At 46.2% G+C, this 21,388-nt stretch overlaps 2 pseudogenes; both read left to right on the forward strand.

Moving 5' to 3' along the window:
- Positions 1–8,282: 8,282 nt before the first annotated feature.
- LOC117194876 lies at positions 8,283–10,248 on the forward strand (annotated as a pseudogene).
- A 3,725-nt stretch (positions 10,249–13,973) lies between these two features.
- Positions 13,974–15,939, forward strand: LOC117194769 (annotated as a pseudogene).
- Positions 15,940–21,388: the final 5,449 nt, after the last annotated feature.

Raw genomic sequence — 21,388 nt, forward strand, 5'->3', positions numbered from 1 at the left:
CCTGTGCTTTCGGGCTTTGCACTTTCTGGCCTTGCAGATGGTCCCAGTATATCCCGCATAGTACATTAACAAGGGCACTGTCCACCCCGTCAATTCTTACACCTCCCAAATTAATGTACATCCCTGTCTTATTTTGTGTTCTTTATTTATGTTTTAAATAACGGGGCATGTATGGTTTTGGTATTTACTCATCGATAGTATTATAAGAAATACCAATGTACTCGATATGCCAACACACAATTATTCGAATACGACGATCAAGAAGGAAGAACGTTTACAGATATTTTGTTGCTATACGATACGGACCGATATAAATCACATAATTCCGCGTCTAGTTTCCTGATTTCAACATGTATAAAAATAAAAATAAAATAATTGTAAGGCAACATATATTAACCCTAACCGATCGAGATATCATACTGCAATTAGTTTTATGCGATATTATACTGCGATATGATACTGCGATAGGTTTTATGCGATATTATACTGCGATAAGTCTGAGGCGAGTTATTCGACGATCGACAAAAATAGAGAAAAGAGTGAAATAAGTTAATAAGAGTAACCCAAGAACCGCGCCAAGATGGATAAAAAGATAGATTCGGAAATGCATAAATTGTCGTGTTTCGATGACGTGTTTCAATCTGTTCGAGCTGTATCAGGACATAGAGGAAGATATGTTCGAGCCGTCGCAATTGTCGTGTTTCGATGAGGACATAAATAAACTCAATCTGTTGGAGCCGTCGCAATTGTCGTGTTTCGATGAGGACATAAATGAACTCAATCTGTTCGAGCCGTATCAGGACAAAGAGGCAGAGGAACATCTGCCGTGTGGACTGCTGGACCGGCTGGTTAGTACATTGCCTATGGATGTTGACGACGACGACACTGAAGGTGAGTAGATTGTGGCAATTGCATTGGAGCAGGTGAATCAGACTTTTCTTCCTCCAGGTATCGTCGGTAACGATGATCTGGTCAACGATATTGGTCGCCTTCAAGCGAGCATTGAATTGCACAAAGGTACAGGCCCCCGAAAATCTGGTAACGGACGCATTGGAAGAACTGAAAATGCAAGGAAACATAATGAATGGACGCATTAACATGACTGTAAATTTACAGAAACTAAGCGACTCAGAATTTTCCATTTACATGGATGAGTATCACATGCCGTGGTACCAATATGCAAAAAAAGGACCGGTACATAAATGGAAAATTCTTGCAGTCGCTGCAATCCCAATTAACGGGAATGAAATTCATTATTTGTATTTCCACATTTGTCCCGTTTCCAAAACATCTGCACTAGGCAGGAATGCGGTCAAGGAAGGACTCGATTTAGTATTTAGGGAGGTTGAGAGTGGGGGCTTGTCAAGTCAACTGTTGGCAGTTGGATCCGACCACTGCTTGGCAAATTTCATGCCGTGCAAAAGTGTAAGGGGAAAATTCCCCATATTGTGGGATCTGCCCCACCTCAAAAAGGTAATCCTAAAAAATGATATTCATGAGGATGTGTTGTTGTCAAATCTGTATGTCAAGGAATACAGGAAAGAAAATTACAAGAGTATCTTTGAGGCTACGAAGTCGGTAGACAACTTGCCCGACTACCTAATGTCTGATAAAGTTAAAGAAATCATTAAAAATGAAATAATGAACTTATTACGCGCTGTTGAAAAACATTTCGAATTTAGAAACGAACCAATATGTTTTAACAACATGAACAGCAATACCTTCGAGGAACGTGGCAAGCATTTATCAACAATTTTTATAAACATAGTGAAAGTATCGTTTAAAGAAGATTTCAACAGAAACCCAGTATATTATGCTACAACTGTAGAGTTCATGGCTCTCCAAATAATGGACCAAAAAATTAAATTATTAAATAAGACGTTAGAAAATATTTTGTAGTATGTAGTATAATTATATTAATTTTAATAATAATAACAATAATAATAATAATAATAATTTGTTTTTTATTTTATTTATTTTATGTAGTATGTATTAAACATGTACTATACATAATTAATGTATTTTCAGCTGTAGAATGTAGAATATTTTCAGCCTGTACAAGATTTTCAGCTGTAGAATGTAGAATATTTCAGCCTGTACAAGATTTTCAGCTGTAGAAGCCTGTACAAGATTTTCAGCTGTAGAATGTAGAATATTTTCGGCCTGTACAAGATTTTCAGCTGTAGAATGTAGAATATTTCAGCCTGTACAAGGTTTTCAGCTGTAGAAGCCTGTACAAGATTTTCAGCTGTAGAATGTAGAATATTTTCAGCCTGTACAAGATTTTCAGCTGTAGAATGTAGAATATTTCAGCCTGTACAAGATTTTCAGCTGTAGAAGCCTGTACAAGATTTTTAGCTGTAGTGTTCAGTTTTTGTTTTTTGTTTGATTGATTTTTGAATTGATTGTTGTTGTTTGATTGATTTTGTTGTTCTGAAGGCTTGATCCACCGGTGGCCAGGGACGCAGGATGGCTCTAAGCTATAGTATTTATTGTACGAGTAATAATCAACTAGCACAGCACCAGCATTTAACCCGTATTCAGAGCAGACTGTAAGTGTAAGTTAGTCTGAAATTGTTTTTATTAACATACGAATAATGAAATTGAACAAAACCTTAATAATTTGTTGTCAGTAAGTAAGTAGTATATAATAGTTATATTGACAGTAAATATTGTATAAACGAATATCTTTACTGTATGTACCATTTTGTACCAGAGTAAATATTTTGTAATTGCAAATGTTAGATTTATGCATTCTTGAATTTTCATTTCTTTTTCTTTTCGTTATAATAGTTTTATTATCTTTAATTCGTTTTCTTTTTTCTGTTTTCGTTTTGTTTTTTTTTGCATTTGATATGATTCGGTTCAAAATGTGTGTGTTGTTTACGCACATATTATGGTTAATGGTTCTTAATCTTGTTCGTTACTCTTTTATTACCCTTTTTGTATATCTTTTGTTTTATAAATTAATATTTAGCTAAGCTGAGGAGCGTAGCGTATCGGATCAAATCAATCAAAAGTTGATGGGTCTAAGGGGCTAGCTAACGAGGCAGTCAATGGCAATGGCAATGGAAATCCAAATGGAAATTTATGCAAACCATGCGGCAAACCTAAAAAAAAAACTAAACTAAAAACGCAGAATCATAGACGAGGGGGAACGTTGTGAGTTGCTGCGGACACCGCAACTCTACAGTTATACCCGATACTAAGTCAGTATGGCTCTCCTCCGGCAGACGCCTCTACACAAAATCAGTCTGAGCGTGACGTCGGGCGCTGCGTAGCCACTGCAAATTGATTTGTTCCTTCTGGCTATAAAAATTATCTGATCTAAACAAGATTCAGCAATCTGATAGATATGGTCGTTATCTATGATTCTGCGTTTTTAGTTTTCTCGAATTTGCAATATTGTGGATGCAACCGATTTTCGTCCTTTGTGGGGGCGGAAGGGGGTGGGGCGAAACTCTGAGATATACGTTTAATAGTGAGATCTAACAGAAGTGCGGATACCAAATTTGGTTACTCTAGCCTTAATATTCTTTGAGATTTGTGGATGCCACAGATTTTCGTCCTTTGCGGGGGCGGAAGGGGGTGTGGCGAAATTTTGACACAAAACGGTCAAGGTCCGATATCACAGGAGTGTGGATACCAAATTTGGTTGCTCTAGCTCTTATGGGTTCTGAGATCCTTGAACTCATATTTTGCAATTGGCAAAACCGACCATGAAACCTGTGTGTTAGAGAGAAAGAATGAAATTGTTTTCTTGATTCTGGCTATAATAATTATACGATCTGCTTCAGAATTTTCCCTCTAGAAGATATAGTCATCCTCTACGATTCTGCGTTTTTGGTTTTCTCGTATCGTCGAAGTTGTGGATGCCACAGATTTTCGCCCCTTGTGGGAGCGGAAGTGGGCGGGGCAAAGTTTTGAAATTTTCTTGTAGCAGTGACATATCACAGAAGTCTGGATCCAAAACATCGTTGCTCTAGCTCCTATAGTCTTTGAGCATTAGGCGCTGAAGGGGACGGACAGACGGACGGACGGACAGACAGACAGGGCTCAATCGACTCGGCTATTGATGCTGATCAAGAATATATATACTTTATATATATACACTCAAACTGTGACATCATCGCCAGATCGAACGAGAGTTTTTTAAAAACGATTTTCGAATGTGGGCCGGCAATGGTCACGATCACTTTTTTGATGCCCTAAAAGGAAACGCCGAAGGTGGCTCGTTTTCTCAAGTGTCTATTGTTTCTTTCAAGAAAAGAAAATAAATAAGAAATAAACGAAATAATCATGCCTGACCGTCAGTCGATCCCCTCAGATAGTGTGCAACAGCAGTAAACGGAGTCCAGTTCCATGTTTACCCAATCGGGTTCGGGAGTAATCCAAGCCTCGCTTCATTTGCATGGACTTTTGGCGTCGAGTGCTTCCGTTCTCACATACCACATTACACATGTACCGAGAGCTGAATTTGCATTTCTTATTACCAATTACAATTAAATAATCCATCGATTAGGCGATATGTGGAGAGTCGAGCGACCAGGTCTCAGTTTCCCTCCCTCCCCATATACGACTACTACCTAAATCGTTGGCTGGATTCATTCGTTTGCCGATCTGGCTCCGCCCACAAAGCTTTTGTTTATTCGTTTTCTACTTTTAGCGGGACACAAGGGCGTAGGCCCAAAAGGGATGCTAAATCAAAGTGATCTTTAATTAAATTTTTTTTGAAAATCTTGCCATTTTCAGGGCTTTTGGAAGTTCCGGGGAGAATCGTGAAAGTCCCAGTACTGCAGCCTCGTCTGGGCTTAATTAAATTATTCGAAATTATCGAAACGTGCGGGGCACTGACTGACATCCCCCCCAATTCTCCCACTCCACACACACCCCACTCAAATCTTTTGTTGTGTGTTGTACGAGTACATGATGTAGGCCAGCCAATTGTTTATGAAGTGCACAGCGAGTACGAGTAGTACATATGTATATACCCAATATAGAGCATGTATATACGATGGATGTGTGTGTACCCACTTTAGTTAAGTTAAGCATGTGTCCATGTGCTTGTGAGCTGTCCGTATTTCGGTGTCAGCTAAACATTTCTTGTATACAACTATATTTTGTTGCTTTTTATCTGCGGATGCCACTCGGAGGCGGTTCAGCATGAAGTCATGCTTGGTGTCAGCTCCAGCCCCATCTCCTCACGCATTCATCTTAATTACGAAGTTTTTATGATGACAATTTTGGGGCTGCGTTTCACTACAAGTCAAGTATATATTTCACTGTAAAAAAACTTCATTTGTAGATCAAGATTGTAGTTTTTTTCTGCCACACCCGAGTACTTTTTTCTTCATACTAGAATTTTTGGTTATTTCCCTTTGTTTTTCCAGTTTTAATGCCAAGTGTAAACAAAGCGTCTCGGGCCAGACCATCGCCTGTTGTTCATTAAGTGCAGCAAAACGATGAGAATGCATTAAAAAAACGAGGGGGAACGTTGTGAGTTGCTGCGGAGACCGCAACTCTACATTTATACCCGATACTGCAAATTGATTTCTTGCTTTTGGCTACAAAAATGATCCGATCTGATCCAGATTCAGCAATCTGATAGATATCGTCATTATCTATGATATTGCGTCTTTAGTTTTCTCGAATCTGCAATATTGTGGATGCAACAGATTTTCGTTCTTTGTGTGGGCGGAAAGGGGTGGGACGAAATTATGAGATATACGTTTTATAGTGAGATCTAATAGGAGTGCGGATACTAAATTTGGTTAGTCTAGCGTTAATAGTGAGAGAGATAGAGATAGAGATTTGTGGATGCCCCAGATTTTCGTCCTTTGCGGGGGCGGAAGGGGGTGTGGCGAAATTTTGACACAAAACGGTCAAGGTCCGATATCACAGGAGTGTTGATACCAAATTTGGTTGCTCTAGCTCTTATGGGTTCTGAGATCCTTGAAATCATATTTTGCAATTGGCAAAACCGACCATGAAACCTGTGTGTTAGAGAGAGACAGAGCGAGAAAGAATGAAATTGTTTTCTTGATTCTGGCTTTAATAATTATACGATCTGGTTCAGAATTTGCCCTCTAGAAGATATAGTCATCTTCTACGATTCTCCGATTTTGATTTTCTCGTATCATCGAAATTGTGGATGCCACAGATTTTCGCTCTTTGTGGGAGCGGAAGTGGGCGGGGCAAAGTTTTGAAATTTTCTTGTAGCAGTGACATATACATATTCAGTTTATCGCGTTAAAAACTTTACATTAATTACGTCTGTCCCCCTTCTACTTACTCTTTCCAAAGTGTTGTCATTTGCTGAGTTCACTTCTGCAGCTGCACCAACACAAAGAACTTTAGTAGAGGATTCGGTGTGCAACTCAGAGCCAATTTGGTGGGGCAATTTCCAAGGCTCCAGCTCTCTCAGTCTCCCACAGACAGAAAGAAGAACAGGGCTGAAAGGTTTATAAATATAAATTCACTCAAAGAAAAAATGAGAATTCGAAACAGTTTTCGAATCGCGAATGAAGATAATCTCATAATTATTTTTCTTTTAAAACTAGTAATAATGTCGTTGGACTCCCTTTCCTTTGTAACACACTTTATTCTCAAATTCCAGAGTGATACGAGTACTTTTTTTTTACCAGTGTTATAGTATATACATATGTGAGCTCCAAGAGAAGGGGGAATAAAAATCCACTCCAGACTCCGTATACTCTGTGATTTCGACTGGTTTCCGTAGATGAAGCAAATGTTTAAGAGTTTAAGGGCAATTTGTGTTTTCCGAAGCTTTTCGCAATAAGTATAGATTACCTTGACTACATCAATATTTCTGAAAGTAGTGCTCTTAATTGCTAGGGTCAGATGCGACTGAGAGAGAGATTTTGAAATCGTTTGCTGTTAAGTTTTCTGTTAATTATTGTGATATTACGCCATTCTGTCAACCGATGTCTTAGTAAGACTTTGGGTCGAGCTTCAGCTTGGACAAACAATGAAGTTGTTTGTAAATTTCTTGGGCAAATACTAGTACTCAGGTGGAAAAACAAATACCAGAATGGGGAAGAGGTTAAGATGGGAGACAAGAAAATATCAAATAAAGGGCCAATTAAGGAAGGTGATTGTGCGATTCTGTTTATCTTATCAACGACAAATGTTGACCACAGGGGCGTCATTTACAATCCTCAATTTGTTTGCATACTAAAGCAACATTAGCCGAAGAGCTACCTACAAAAGAGAAGACGATGTTTCCTGATTCCCAATTCGTAGGCTATTGATAAACAATCAGTGGGGGAATATTCAAATTAGCCAGGTCTCATGTGTCATTAGCCGATTTCTCACACATTTCAAGCATCAAAGCAGACAGCAGACAGAACGGAACAGAACAAAACAGAACACAACAGAGCGGAGAAGACGTTGAGCTGACGGCTGGAGGGATCAGATCCCACAGAAGAAGCCGCCTTGAAATTTACGAAAAGAGCCGCCTATAAATCGCAAGATTTCAGCACTGCCCAGGGCTTTATCTAAAGCTCCATTCGGAACAGTATTCAAAGCATAAAGCGTAACCAATTGATTGCTAATTGATATTGATGTGTCGAATATTTTATGATTATTCTTTATGATCGTTAAATTTTGATATACCAAAAGGCGAGCGAGATCGAACACCAAACTTGATTAAAGTTTGTAGATCACTTGAACAATCAAGCCACTCCCTGAGTACTTCTCAGGCCTTGTCTTACCTTGTATTCAGTTGGATTGTTATAATTTAATAACTACACGGGAGGGCAAATTAAGTCTGTAGTTCGGGTACCACAAAAACCACTTAAAGACGCTGTCTTTAATTGCCCCCAAAACGAAGATTTGGTTTTTATTTTTCGAGAAACCTGTGGGGTAGCTTTCGGCTGCGGATGTGGCTGTGACTGTGGCTCTGACTGTGGCTCTGCCTCCATTGACCAGAGCAGAGCTCTAACTCCATTGACCAGAGCAGAGCTCTAACAATGCGGGTTCTGGCATCATTTTCATAGAAAGGGCATTAGAAGTTACTCATACGCAGCGTGGGTTGGATAAGATTAACGAAAGCACACATAGACATAGCTCATCCTCCCCATTCTCACTTGACTCTTTGCAGACAGCAGAATGAGCTCTAACAACTGCGGTTTCATCGATCCGCAGGGCCAGTTGAGCGCAGCCCTCGCTAATCGGGACATACGGGAATTCCACACTGCCCTGGACAGCGGTGCCCAGGCCAATCGCCAGGACGATCGAATGCCTCTCAGGTGGGCTCCTGCATTCAGCTGCTGCTCGAGTACGGAGCCTCTCCGAATTGTGTGGATCAGGGCGAGTTCACGCCCCTCCACCATGTGCTGAAGAATAGAAAGATTGAGGCAGGCACTAAGCTGGAGCTGATCCGACTTTTCCTGAAACAACCACAGTTGGACATTGACAGCTATCGGAACGGGCAGGTACGCCAGATGCTGAGGGATCAGTATCCGGAACTGCCGTTGCCGGAGCTGCGCGAGGCCGGAGCAAAGATCGACTGCGAGCGACTCCTCCGCACGCTGCTGGACGGAGACGAGAACCAGCTCGAGCAACAGTTCGCGGAGTACCACCAGAACGTCAGCGGAAACGCAGACAACCAATGAAATGCCAAACAGGAGGAGTATCAGTCCCTGCTGGCGGAGAGTATCAAGCGGGGCAAGCAGCGAGCCTTTGAGGTCATCCTCGAGACGGGCATCAACATTAATCCTTCAAAATTGAGCGACATCAGCCCCGTAGAGTTGGCCATAATCTGGGGCAACCACAGGGCGCTAGAGAAGCTGTTGAAGCATCCGCAGCTGAGGCTGACATCGCATTCCAAGCTGCTGAACGCGGTTATAAGTCGCCTGGGTGAGCAGCCGCTGGACGACTTCTGTGACCACCAGCGCTGCTTCCAGCTGCTGCTCGAGAGCGATCGTGTGGACATCAATGAGGCGGACAAGGCTGGCCTGGTGCCACTCTCCTATGCGGTCAAGTATCGCAACACAAAGGTGGCACAGGAGCTTCTACGGCAGGGAGCGTACATCGGGGCGAGAAGCGCGTTCGGAGATCTTCCCATACAGGAGATGGACCCGAAAGTGCTGGAGGAGCACTTCGATTCCTGCATCACCACCAACGGGGAGAAGCCCGGTGACCAGAGTTTCGAGATCATCATCAACTACAAGAATCTGATGAGACGCCAGCGAGAGCCCGGGCGGTCGGACAAGCGGAGCATTGGCCATCCTCACCAATTGGAGGACGAGATGACTCCAATCGCATACATCGCCGATTCCAAGGAGCTGCGTTACCTGCTGCAGCACCCGCTAATCTCGAGTTTTCTCTTCCTCAAGTGGCACCGCCTCTCGGTGATCTTCTATCTGAACTTTCTACTTTACTCTCTCTTCACTGCCTCCATTATCACGCATACGCTCCTTAAGTTCCACGAAAGCGACCACTCGGGCCTGACTGCCCTCTTCGGCCTGTTCTCTTGGATAGGGATTGTGTATCTCATGATCCGAGAGGTCATACAGCTTGCCATGTCGCCGCTGCTGTACTTCAGGTCCATCGCGAACCTGATGGAGGTGGCTCTCATTGCCTTGTCGATCCTAACCTGCATGGAAGCCAGCTACGACAAGGAGACGCAGCGCATACTGGCCGTCTTCACCATTCTGCTGGTGTCCGTGGAGTTCTGCCTGCTGGTTGGCTCTCTGCCAGTACTCTCAATTTCGACGCACATGCTCATGCTGCGCGCCGTCTCCAGCAGCTTCATCAAGAGCTTTGCTCTCTACTCGATCTTTGTGCTTACGTTTAGTCTGTGCTTCTACATACTGTTTGGCAAGCCCCAGGTGGATTCCTTCTCTCCGAAGGACAGCACGCCAGAGCCAGCAAAGGAGGGAGAAGATGATGATCACTTCAACACATTCTCCGTGCCCATCGAGGCGCTCATCAAGACGATTGTGATGCTCACGGGAGAATTTGATGCCGGTGACATAAAGTTTGACAGCGTCTACACTTACCTGATCTTCCTGCTCTTTGTGTTCTTCATGACCATTGTGCTGTTCAATCTCCTGAATGGTCTGGCTGTCAGCGATACTCAGGTGGGTTTATATTTCCTTTTCTTCCTCGGCTTTATCCAACTGTTTTCTCCCCTCTCTTTTCCCACAGGCCATCAAGGCCCAGGCGGAACTGAACGGCGCCATTGTCCGCACCAATCTGCTGACCCGCTACGAGCAAGTTCTCACTGGCCGAGATGGACACGCTCAGACCTCATCGTCCCAGTTGAACAAAGGCAGTCGGTTCGCTCGAGGAAGACCATGAGCTAGTCACCGGTTCAATCGTAATTTTCTTCATGCTTTTCTTGAGTTTCACGCCCTCGTGGCTTTTCCCACACTTGGGACCCCACTACGCAGAAAAGCGAAAGGAGAGAAAATCTTCACTGATCGGATCGGATGGGCTGTTATATACTCACAACACATACTCATTGGCCGCATTTGCGAATCGCTGGGCTGTGAATTGAAAGAGTGTCGGCACTTCGGTGTGCCAAAGATACATATCTTTACCCCTTGAATCAGCTCGTGTTGATTTGAGCACTTTTGAGCTCAGATCCTAAGCGAGAGTCACACACCACACACATGCACATTATTATCATTATCATCATCATTATGATAATGACTGTGAGCGAACGAATGCTACGCGAGCAGCGTAGACACCCAGTACCCTGCCACCCTCCGTGGGAAACAGAGAGCGATGAAGGGGGATCTGTGTGTGCGTATCCAATGAATTAATATTTCATTCTAGAACGCAGTTGTCTGCGTTAGTTGGGCACACACACACATAGTACATATATGCTGGCAGCGTTCCCATTCAATCTACTCGACGGCTGATGCACGCCAGTAGCCCCCGCTGGAAACTTCCGCAGATTCTGGAACGCAGAGGATGCGGGCTATCGGCGACAGGGGAATACTACTAAGCAGAAAGAGAAGGCGAGTTCATATTATTGCCAATTTAATGCAAGAAAAATAAAGAGAGTGGAGTGGGCGATGCCAAAGGCAGAAGAAAGAAAGGCCGTAAACAAAAAGAAGAAGGCCTGTCTCGCTCTCTCTCGTGGGAATTGACTTTGAATTTGGAATATTTCGGTATCTATTTTCATTGCGGCCAAAAACAAAGACGATTCCGTGTATTGCGATGCCAGCATCAACGAAAATAGATGCCCAAATGGAAGTGCAAACATCTCTGAGGGGAGGGGTGGAGTGTCGGACGTGTGGCCGTGTGTCTTCTGTCAGTGTGTGGTTGGATACTGCTTGCTGCTTTCTGCTCGATGGCTGCCCCTAGAGCACGAGGTGCAGGCGTATCTGGAACACCAGCTGCTCGACGGTCTTCTTCAGGAGCGCCGCCAGGGACAGGATGAATCCCAGGAGGCTGAGGGAGAACAGCCAGGGCGTGGTCATGAGCACGGCAAAGAAGACGAGCGTCTCGTCGCCCCGGGCATTGGCCATGCGCCACAGCAACTGGCGCTGGATGGTGCGCAGCTTGAACTTGCTGTTCCACAATCGGTGGCGCTTCGAGCCGACGGTTTCGTTGAAGCCCACGGTCTTCTCGACCAGCCAGAACACCGCGCAGCACAGCAGTTGCAGCACCAGCAGCACGACCTTGACCACAGCGGTCTCCAAGACGAGGTGGTACAAGGCCACCATGCGCTGACGGTGCTCCGGCTGCATTGTGGAGAGCACGACTGCGCCGAGGGACTCCAGCGGGGAGACCCTGGGGGAAAGGCCGTCGGAGAGCTCCTCCCACTCCGAGTCCGACTCGGTGCGCTCTATCGAGCTGAACTCGCTCTGGCTCTGACAGGTCTGGCTCTGACAGGAGCACGACTCCTCCTCTTGGTCCTCCTCGGTGGGCATCAAGTAGTCGCCCTCGTAGTCGCCCTCGTAGCGGCAGTCGGAGTACTCTTCGTGGGGGTCATCGTAGTAGTCTCCGCGGCTGTCCGGAGAAGCGCCGCCTGTCCAGAGGGAGCTCAACACGGGCGGTGGTCCCATCGAAGCCATCTGTGGCACAGCATTGAATCTGCAGGGGAGCCGGGGGTAAGTTATGTCCTGGGGGGAAGGGGAGTCTGGGCTGCTGCCGCTCACCCATCTGAATCCCCCATCGGAGGGAAGGTGGGGGGGTGAGCGTGACCTATTGGACCCATTGGGCGGGACAGCAGAGGACTGGTGTGGATTTGGCCTAGGAAGGGCATCGCATTGAGTCCATTCTTGTCGGTGGAACCTTCGGGGGGGACCTGCAGCCCCGGCTGCTGCTGCTGCTGGTCGGTAAAGACGAAGGATCCCATGGATCCGAAAATACCCCTCGAGCGGGTGAATGGGGAACGTGGATTGTTAATAGTTGGATTCATCTTATTCCAGCACCTGTGAGGAAATATTCCTTCATAGGCTTTGTTTTGTATTTGTATTTTTATTTACTTTATGTTCCCTGTGCTTTCGATATTTGCTGCCGTTCTCTGTGTTGTGCCGCTCTCTCCAGATTGTGATATTACGCCATTCTGTCAATCGATGTCTTAGTAAAACTTTGGGTTGAGCTTCAGTTTGGACAAACAATGAAGTTGTTTGTCAATTGCTTGGGCAAATACTCGTACTCAGGTGGAAAAACAAATACCAGAATGGGGAAGAGGTTAAGATGGGAGCCAAGAAAATATCAAATAAAGGGCCAATTAAGGAAGGTGATTGTGCGATTCTGTTTATCTTATCAACGACAAATTTTGACGCCAGGGGCGTCATTTACAATCCTCAATTTGTTTGCATACTAAAGCAACATTAGCCGAAGAGCTACCTACAAAAGAGAAGACGATGTTTCCTGATTCCCAATTCGTAGGCTATTGATAAACAATCAGTGGGGGAATATTCAAATTAGCCAGGTCTCATGTGTCATTAGCCGATTTCTCACACATTTCAAGCATCAAAGCAGACAGCAGACAGAACGGAACAGAACAAAACAGAACACAACAGAGCGGAGAAGACGTTGAGCTGACGGCTGGAGGGATCAGATCCCACAGAAGAAACCGCCTTGAAATTTACGAAAAGAGCCGCCTATAAATCGCAAGATTTCAGCACTGCCCAGGGCTTTATCTAAAGCGCCATTCGGAGCAGTATTCAAAGCATAAAGCGTAACCAATTGATTGCTAATTGATATTGATGTGTCGACTATTTTATGATTATTCTTTATGATCGTTAAATTTTGATATACCAAAAGGCGAGCGAGATCGAACACCAAACTTGATTCAAGTTTGTAGGTCACTTGAACAATCAAGCCACTCCCTGAGTACTTCTCAGGCCTTGTCTTACCTTGTATTCAGTTGGATTGTTATAATTTAATAACTACACGGGAGGGCAAATTAAGTCTGTAGTTCGGGTACCACAAAAACCACTTAAAGACGCTGTCTTTAATTGCCCCCAAAACGAAGATTTGGTTTTTATTTTTCGAGAAACCTGTGGGGTAGCTTTCGGCTGCGGATGTGGCTGTGACTGTGGCTCTGACTGTGGCTCTGCCTCCAGCTGATGGCCAGCTCCATGGACAGACAGTCATTTGTGTGAAAATCATCGTAGCATGAAGAGTTGTCAAATACCGTTTGTTGCGGGGGTCGGTCCACTCTCATGCTTTTGTTTCGGCCATTTCAAGGTCTGTACAGAAACCGTCTGTTGGGTCAGACCTCCCTCCATTGACCAGAGCAGAGCTCTAACAATGCGGGTTCTGGCATCATTTTCATAGAAAGGGCATTAGAAGTTACTCATACTCACTTGACTCTTTGCAGACAGCAGAATGAGCTCTAACAACTGCGGTTTCATCGATCCGCAGGGCCAGTTGAGCGCAGCCCTCGCTAATCGGGACATACGGGAATTCCACACTGCCCTGGACAGCGGTGCCCAGGCCAATCGCCAGGACGATCGAATGCCTCTCAGGTGGGCTCCTGCATTCAGCTGCTGCTCGAGTACGGAGCCTCTCCGAATTTGGTGGATCAGGGCGAGTTCACGCCCCTCCACCATGTGCTGAAGAATAGAAAGATTGAGGCAGGCACTAAGCTGGAGCTGATCCGACTTTTCCTGAAACAACCACAGTTGGACATTGACAGCTATCGGAACGGGCCGGTACGCCAGATGCTGAGGGATCAGTATCCGGAACTGCCGTTGCCGGAGCTGCGCGAGGCCGGAGCAAAGATCGACTGCGAGCGACTCCTCCGCACGCTGCGGGACGGAGACGAGAACCAGCTCGAGCAACAGTTCGCGTAGTACCACCAGAACGTCAGCGGAAACGCAGACAACCAATGCAATGCCAAACAGGAGGAGTATCAGTCCCTGCTGGCGGAGAGTATCAAGCGGGGCAAGCAGCGAGCCTTTGAGGCCATCCTCGAGACGGGCATCAACATTAATCCTTCAAAATTGAGCGACATCAGCCCCGTGGAGTTGGCCATAATCTAGGGCAACCACAGGGCGCTAGAGAAGCTGTTGAAGCATCCGCAGCTGAGGCTGACATCGCATTCCAAGCTGCTGAACGCGGTTATAAGTCGCCTGGGTGAGCAGCCGCTGGACGACTTCTGTGACCACCAGCGCTGCTTCCAGCTGCTGCTCGAGAGCGATCGTGTGGACATCAATGAGGCGGACAAGGCTGGCCTGGTGCCACTCTCCTATGCGGTCAAGTATCGCAACACAAAGGTGGCACAGGAGCTTCTACGGCAGGGAGCGTACATCGGGGCGAGAAGCGCGTTCGGAGATCTTCCCATACAGGAGATGGACCCGAAAGTGCTGGAGGAGCACTTCGATTCCTGCATCACCACCAACGGGGAGAAGCCCGGTGACCAGAGTTTCGAGATCATCATCAACTACAAGAATCTGATGAGACGCCAGCGAGAGCCCGGGCGGTCGGACAAGCGGAGCATTGGCCATCCTCACCAATTGGAGGACGAGATGACTCCAATCGCATACATCGCCGATTCCAAGGAGCTGCGTTACCTGCTGCAGCACCCGCTAATCTCGAGTTTCCTCTTCCTCAAGTGGCACCGCCTCTCGGTGATCTTCTATCTGAACTTTCTACTTTACTCTCTCTTCACTGCCTGCATTATCACGCATACGCTCCTTAAGTTCCACGAAAGCGACCTTACGGGCCTGACTGCCCTCTTCGGCCTGTTCTCTTGGATAGGAATTGTGTATCTCATGATCCGAGAGGTCATACAGCTTGCCATGTCGCCGCTGCTGTACTTCAGGTCCATCACGAACCTGATGGAGGTGGCTCTCATTGCCTTGTCGATCCTAACCTGCATGGAAGCCAGCTACGACAAGGAGACGCAGCGCATACTGGCCGTCTTCACCATTATGCTGGTGTCCGTGGAGTTCTGCCTGCTGGTTGGCTCTCTGCCAGTACTCTCAATTTCGACGCACATGCTCATGCTGCGCGCCGTCTCCAGCAGCTTCATCAAGAGCTTTGCTCTCTACTCGATCTTTGTGCTTACGTTTAGTCTGTGCTTCTACATACTGTTTGGCAAGCCCCAGGTGGATTCCTCCTCTCCGAAGGACAGCACGCCAGAGCCAGCAAAGGAGGGAGAAGATGATGATCACTTCAACACATTCTCCGTGCCCATCGAGGCGCTCATCAAGACGATTGTGATGCTCACGGGAGAATTTGATGCCGGTGACATAAAGTTTGACAGCGTCTACACTTACCTGATCTTCCTGCCCTTTGTGTTCTTCATGACCATTGTGCTGTTCAATCTCCTGAATGGTCTGGCTGTCAGCGATACTCAGGTGGGTTTATATTTCCTTTTCTTCCTCGGCTTTATCCAACTGTTTTCTCCCCTCTCTTTTCCCACAGGCCATCAAGGCCCAGGCGGAACTGAACGGCGCCATTGTCCGCACCAATCTGCTGACCCGCTACGAGCAAGTTCTCACTGGCCGAGATGGACACGCTCAGACCTCATCGTCCCAGTTGAACAAAGGCAGTCGGTTCGCTCGAGGAAGACCATGAGCTAGTCACCGGTTCAATCGTAATTTTCTTCATGCTTTTCTTGAGTTTCACGCCCTCGTGGCTTTTCCCACACTTGGGACCCCACTAGGCAGAAAAGCGAAAGGAGAGAAAATCTTCACTGATGAATCGCCTGATCGGATCGGATGGGCTGTTATATACTCACAACACATACTCATTGGCCGCATTTGCGAATCTCTGGGCTGTGAATTGAAAGCGTGTCGGCACTTAGGTGTGCCAAAGATACATATCTTTACCCCTTGAATCAGCTCGTGTTGATTTGAGCACTTTTGAGCTCAGGTCCTAAACGAGAGTCACACACCACACACATGCACATTATTATCATTATCATCATCATTATGATAATGACTGTGAGCGAACGAATGCTACGCGAGCAGCGTAGACACCCAGTACCCTGCCACCCTCCGTGGGAAACAGAGAGCGATGAAAGGGGATCTGTGTGTGCGTATCCAATGAATTAATATTTCATTCTAGAACGCAGTTGTCTGCGTTAGTTGGGCACACACACACATAGTACATATATGCTGGCAGCGTTCCCATTCAATCTACTCGACGGCTGATGCACGCCAGTAGCCCCCGCTGGAAACTTCCGCAGATTCTGGAACGCAGAGGATGCGGGCTATCGGCGACAGGGGAATACTACTAAGCAGAAAGAGAAGGCGAGTTCATATTATTGCCAATTTAATGCAAGAAAAATAAAGAGAGTGGAGTGGGCGATGCCAAAGGCAGAAGAAAGAAAGGCCGTAAACAAAAAGAAGAAGGCCTGTCTCGCTCTCTCTCGTGGGAATTGACTTTGAATTTGGAATATTTCGGTATCTATTTTCATTGCGGCCAAAAACAAAGACGATTCCGTGTATTGCGATGCCAGCATCAACGAAAATAGATGCCCAAATGGAAGTGCAAACATCTCTGAGGGGAGGGGTGGAGTGTCGGACATGTGGCCGTGTGGCCGTGTGTCTTCTGTCAGTGTGTGGTTGGATACTGCTTGCTGCTTTCTGCTCGATGGCTGCCCCTAGAGCACGAGGTGCAGGCGTATCTGGAACACCAGCTGCTCGACGGTCTTCTTCAGGAGCGCCGCCAGGGACAGGATGAATCCCAGGAGGCTGAGGGAGAACAGCCAGGGCGTGGTCATGAGCACGGCAAAGAAGACGAGCGTCTCGTCGCCCCGGGCATTGGCCATGCGCCACAGCAACTGGCGCTGGATGGTGCGCAGCTTGAACTTGCTGTTCCACAATCGGTGGCGCTTCGAGCCGACGGTTTCGTTGAAGCCCACGGTCTTCTCGACCAGCCAGAACACCGCGCAGCACAGCAGTTGCAGCACCAGCAGCACGACCTTGACCACAGCGGTCTCCAAGACGAGGTGGTACAAGGCCACCATGCGCTGACGGTGCTCCGGCTGCATTGTGGAGAGCACGACTGCGCCGAGGGACTCCAGCGGGGAGACCCTGGGGGCAAGGCCGTCGGAGAGCTCCTCCCACTCCGAGTCCGACTCGGTGCGCTCTATCAAGCTGAACTCGCTCTGGCTCTGACAGGTCTGGCTCTGACAGGAGCACGACTCCTCCTCTTGGTCCTCCTCGGTGGGCATCAAGTAGTCGCCCTCGTAGTCGCCCTCGTAGCGGCAGTCGCAGTACTCTTCGTAGTAGTCTCCGCGGCTGTCCGGAGAAGCGCCGCCCGTCCAGAGGGAGCTCAACACGGGCGGTGGTCCCATCGAAGCCATCTGTGGCACAGCATTGAATCTGCAGGGGAGCCGGGGGTAAGTTATGTCCTGGGGGGAAGGGGAGTCTGGGCTGCTGCCGCTCACCCATCTGAATCCCCCATCGGAGGGATGGTGGGGGGGTGAGCGTGACCTATTGGACCCATTGGGCGGGACAGCAGAGGACTGGTGTGGATTTGGCCTAGGAAGGGCATCGCATTGAGTTCATTCTTGTCGGTGGAACCTTCGGGGGGGACCTGCAGCCCCGGCTGCTGCTGCTGCTGCTGGTCGGTAAAGACGAAGGATCCCATGGATCCCATGAATGGGGAACGTGGATTGTTAATAGTTGGATTCATCTTATTCCAGCACCTGTGAGGAAATATTCGTTCATAGGCTTTGTTTTGTATTTGTATTTTTATTTACTTTATGTTCCCTGTGCTTTCGATATTTGCTGCCGTTCTCTGTGCTGTGCCGCTCTCTCCAGATATTCGTACTGAATGATTTCCAGAGCCAGTTCTGAACGGCTCCAAGTGATAGTTCAGGGCCCACTTCGATGTTGTGTTTCGAATCACAGGTCAGGTGACGTACTTTCCCTGGGCAGAGCTGCGACTTGCAATAGTTGATCGGCTTTGTTGGTTTGGGATAGGACTTGCGATAAATACCATGCCACCATACTCCTTGGTGTGGCCGAAATGTTGGCTACCATTCTGGGATTAAGGAGTTAAGGGTTAAGGAGAGCGGTAAAGGGGGGGGGGGGGGGGGGGTATATTTTTGCTTGGCTTTACATCTTCCTTAAGCTGCTGTTTTGTGTCACAGCCAACCTGTCATTTGTACATTGAATTGCTGCTCGAGAGGTCTCTTTGGAGTCCTCTGTTACCCGTGTACAAATTTACATAAAATCACAGGAAGCACTTAGGATTAATAGGGGGCACTCATCCCCCTCTACTCCCTCTCCCCCTTTTGGTGGTGTCATGGGTTAGGCATTTGCTGTGTTCGGCATTCAATTTGTGGCTTGATTTCTTACCTTTTATGATGCGCTATATGTCTGTAATCCATGTAGGACATGCACTTTGTTTATCCATTCAAAGGCGCTAAAGAGGGTAGTCCTGTAATCCAAAAGGGCATCCAGTATATCCAGAGCGAAGGTTAATCCATTCGATGGAGCGCTCAAGCAGACCAGCCAGGCGGTTGACCAGAAGCTTAACGAGGCTTAAAATTTCCAAGAGGCCGGCAGCCGGCAAGTGTCATTGCAGTCCATCCAGTCGACTCCACTCCAGTCCAGTTTTTTCCCAAACTGTGCGACGTGAATAACTTTGATGATTTCTTGGCCCAAAGGCGCCCACACAATATAAATACTCCTCCCTTTTTTGTCAATAAGTTTATTTTCAGTCGTTACATTTACGAATAACAGGCGAGTTTTTCTACTCAAATCAAATATTAAAATTAAAAAACGAAACAGTTATTGGTTGATGTCCTTCAGCTTCTCTGGATCAGTCTACTCAAGCCAAATCAAATATTAAAATTAAAAAACGAAACAGTTATTGGTTGATGTCCTTCAGCTTCTCTGCATCCGTCTTGGCGGGCCACAAGCGGCACCCAATTTTTTTATAGTCATCGCTGCACATGACTATCGCCCTCAAATACTCGGCCGAAACGCCAGTTTCCTCTGATAGTCTTAACACGGTCACTTTTTTTTCCTTAAAAATGGCAGCAATTTTTTGCATTGTCTTCGAATTTCTTAAAACCATACCTCTTATTGCTGTGTAATGTTGGTTCATTACGTGGTTTCCCAAGGTGCTCAACCTTCCAATCATTTTGCCGCATAGTTTGCACTTGCTGCCATGCACGGGGGGCGAAGCCCTAGGTGAAATCGGTGTTTTCAAATTGTCCTTTCCACTTTCAGTACTAAGAATGTCTTCAGTAAACATGTCTGGAGAATTAAGAAGTTATTATATGTATTTTTTTAAAATTTTACTTATTTACTTACTTAAGTCCTGATCCTCCCGAACCTCCTGCTCCTGCTTCTCCTCCACGTGGTGCACTGGCTCAGACGAATCATATATTTCATCAGAAATAGTACACTCCATATCATTGACTGTATAATCAGAAATATTGTGAATATTGTCAGAAATATTGTCAATATTCTCCTCAATATCGTGAGTTGTGGCCGACTCCTCCGTATGACCGTGCATATTGTCAATATCCTCAATATCGTGAGTTGTGGCCGACTCCTCCGTATGACCGTTCATATTGTTGTCAATATCCTCAATATCCTGAGTTGTGGCCGACTCCTCCGTATCACCGTGCAAGTTAACGTACCCAGTTCTATTGAGCTCTTATACGAGTTGTAAACAATCTTTGGCTTTCCAAAACGAAAACAATTTCAATCTTGGGCCTCCGCCTAATTGATTTCTAAGATAAAAAATCTAAAGGCCTCCCGCCACAATCCCAATCTTTGACACTCGCCTAAATGGAAAACCAATGTTTGCCCACACCCGGCTTCTCATAAACAATCTCACACCCGGCTTTTTGCAGATCCTGCACTTTAGGCATTTTACAGTTCTCTCTTTGGATGACGAAATCCAATACTCGGGATGGCGAAATCAATTGAAATGTTTATAGAAAAACTATTCCCCAAAGGGATCGACGATGCAAAGATCAAAAAGTTCAAGTCAGTCTTGATCCAGAAGCGACACCGAAAAGTCGAGCTAAAAACTAAGACCCTTTGTCCGGAATCCTTTGTCCGGAATCCTTTGTGACCCTCAACTTAAATCTATATCTGTAAACTTAAAAGTTAAATAAAAACTTTTTAAAAACGCAATCCGCTACCGCAGTTATTTAATTGGCGCCCAACGTGGGGCAACGTTGTATAAAAAGCACCGAATAATAAAAGTGTTGCGTCGTGTCGAAACCCGAAGGACAATTAATTAATGGAATAAATCCTTCAATATAAAAACGCGGAGTGACTGTGAGATATTAGATAAGAAAAAGTGAGATAAAAAGGAAACAAGCCGGAGCTTAGGGTGTGCAAAAATAAATACAAGAAAAGCTAATCAAGACAATTCAAACGAGGGGGATCGTTGTGAGTTGCTGCGGACACCGCAACTCTACAGTTATACCCGATACTTAGTCAGTATGCTCTCCTCCGGCAGCCGCCGCTAATATTAAACGACACGACAAAGAGTGCGTGCGAGAGAGACAGAAAATCAGTCTGAGCGTGACGTCGGGCGCTGCGTAGCCAGTGCAAATTGATTTGTTCCGTTTGGCTATAAAAATTATCTGATCTGGTCCAGATTCAGCAATCTGATAAATATGGTCGTTATCTATGATTCTGCGTCTTTAGTTTTCTCGAATGTGCAATATTGTGGATGCAACAGATTTTCGTCCTTTGTGGGGGCGGAAGGGGGGGGGGCGAAATTCTGAGATATACGTTTTATAGTGACATCTAACAGAAGTGCGGATACCAAATTTGGTTACTCTAGCCTTAATAGTCTCTGAGATTTGTGGATGCCCCAGATTTTCGTCCTTTGCGGGGGCGGAAGGGGGTGTGGCGAAATTTGGACACGAAACGGTCAAGGTCCGATATCACAGGAGTGTGGATACCAAATTTGGTTGCTCTGGCTCTTATAGGTTCTGAGATCCTTGCACTCATATTTTGCA

This window comes from Drosophila miranda (genome assembly GCF_003369915.1).
Source record: "Drosophila miranda strain MSH22 chromosome Y unlocalized genomic scaffold, D.miranda_PacBio2.1 Contig_Y3_pilon, whole genome shotgun sequence".
Lineage (NCBI taxonomy): Eukaryota > Metazoa > Arthropoda > Insecta > Diptera > Drosophilidae > Drosophila > Drosophila miranda.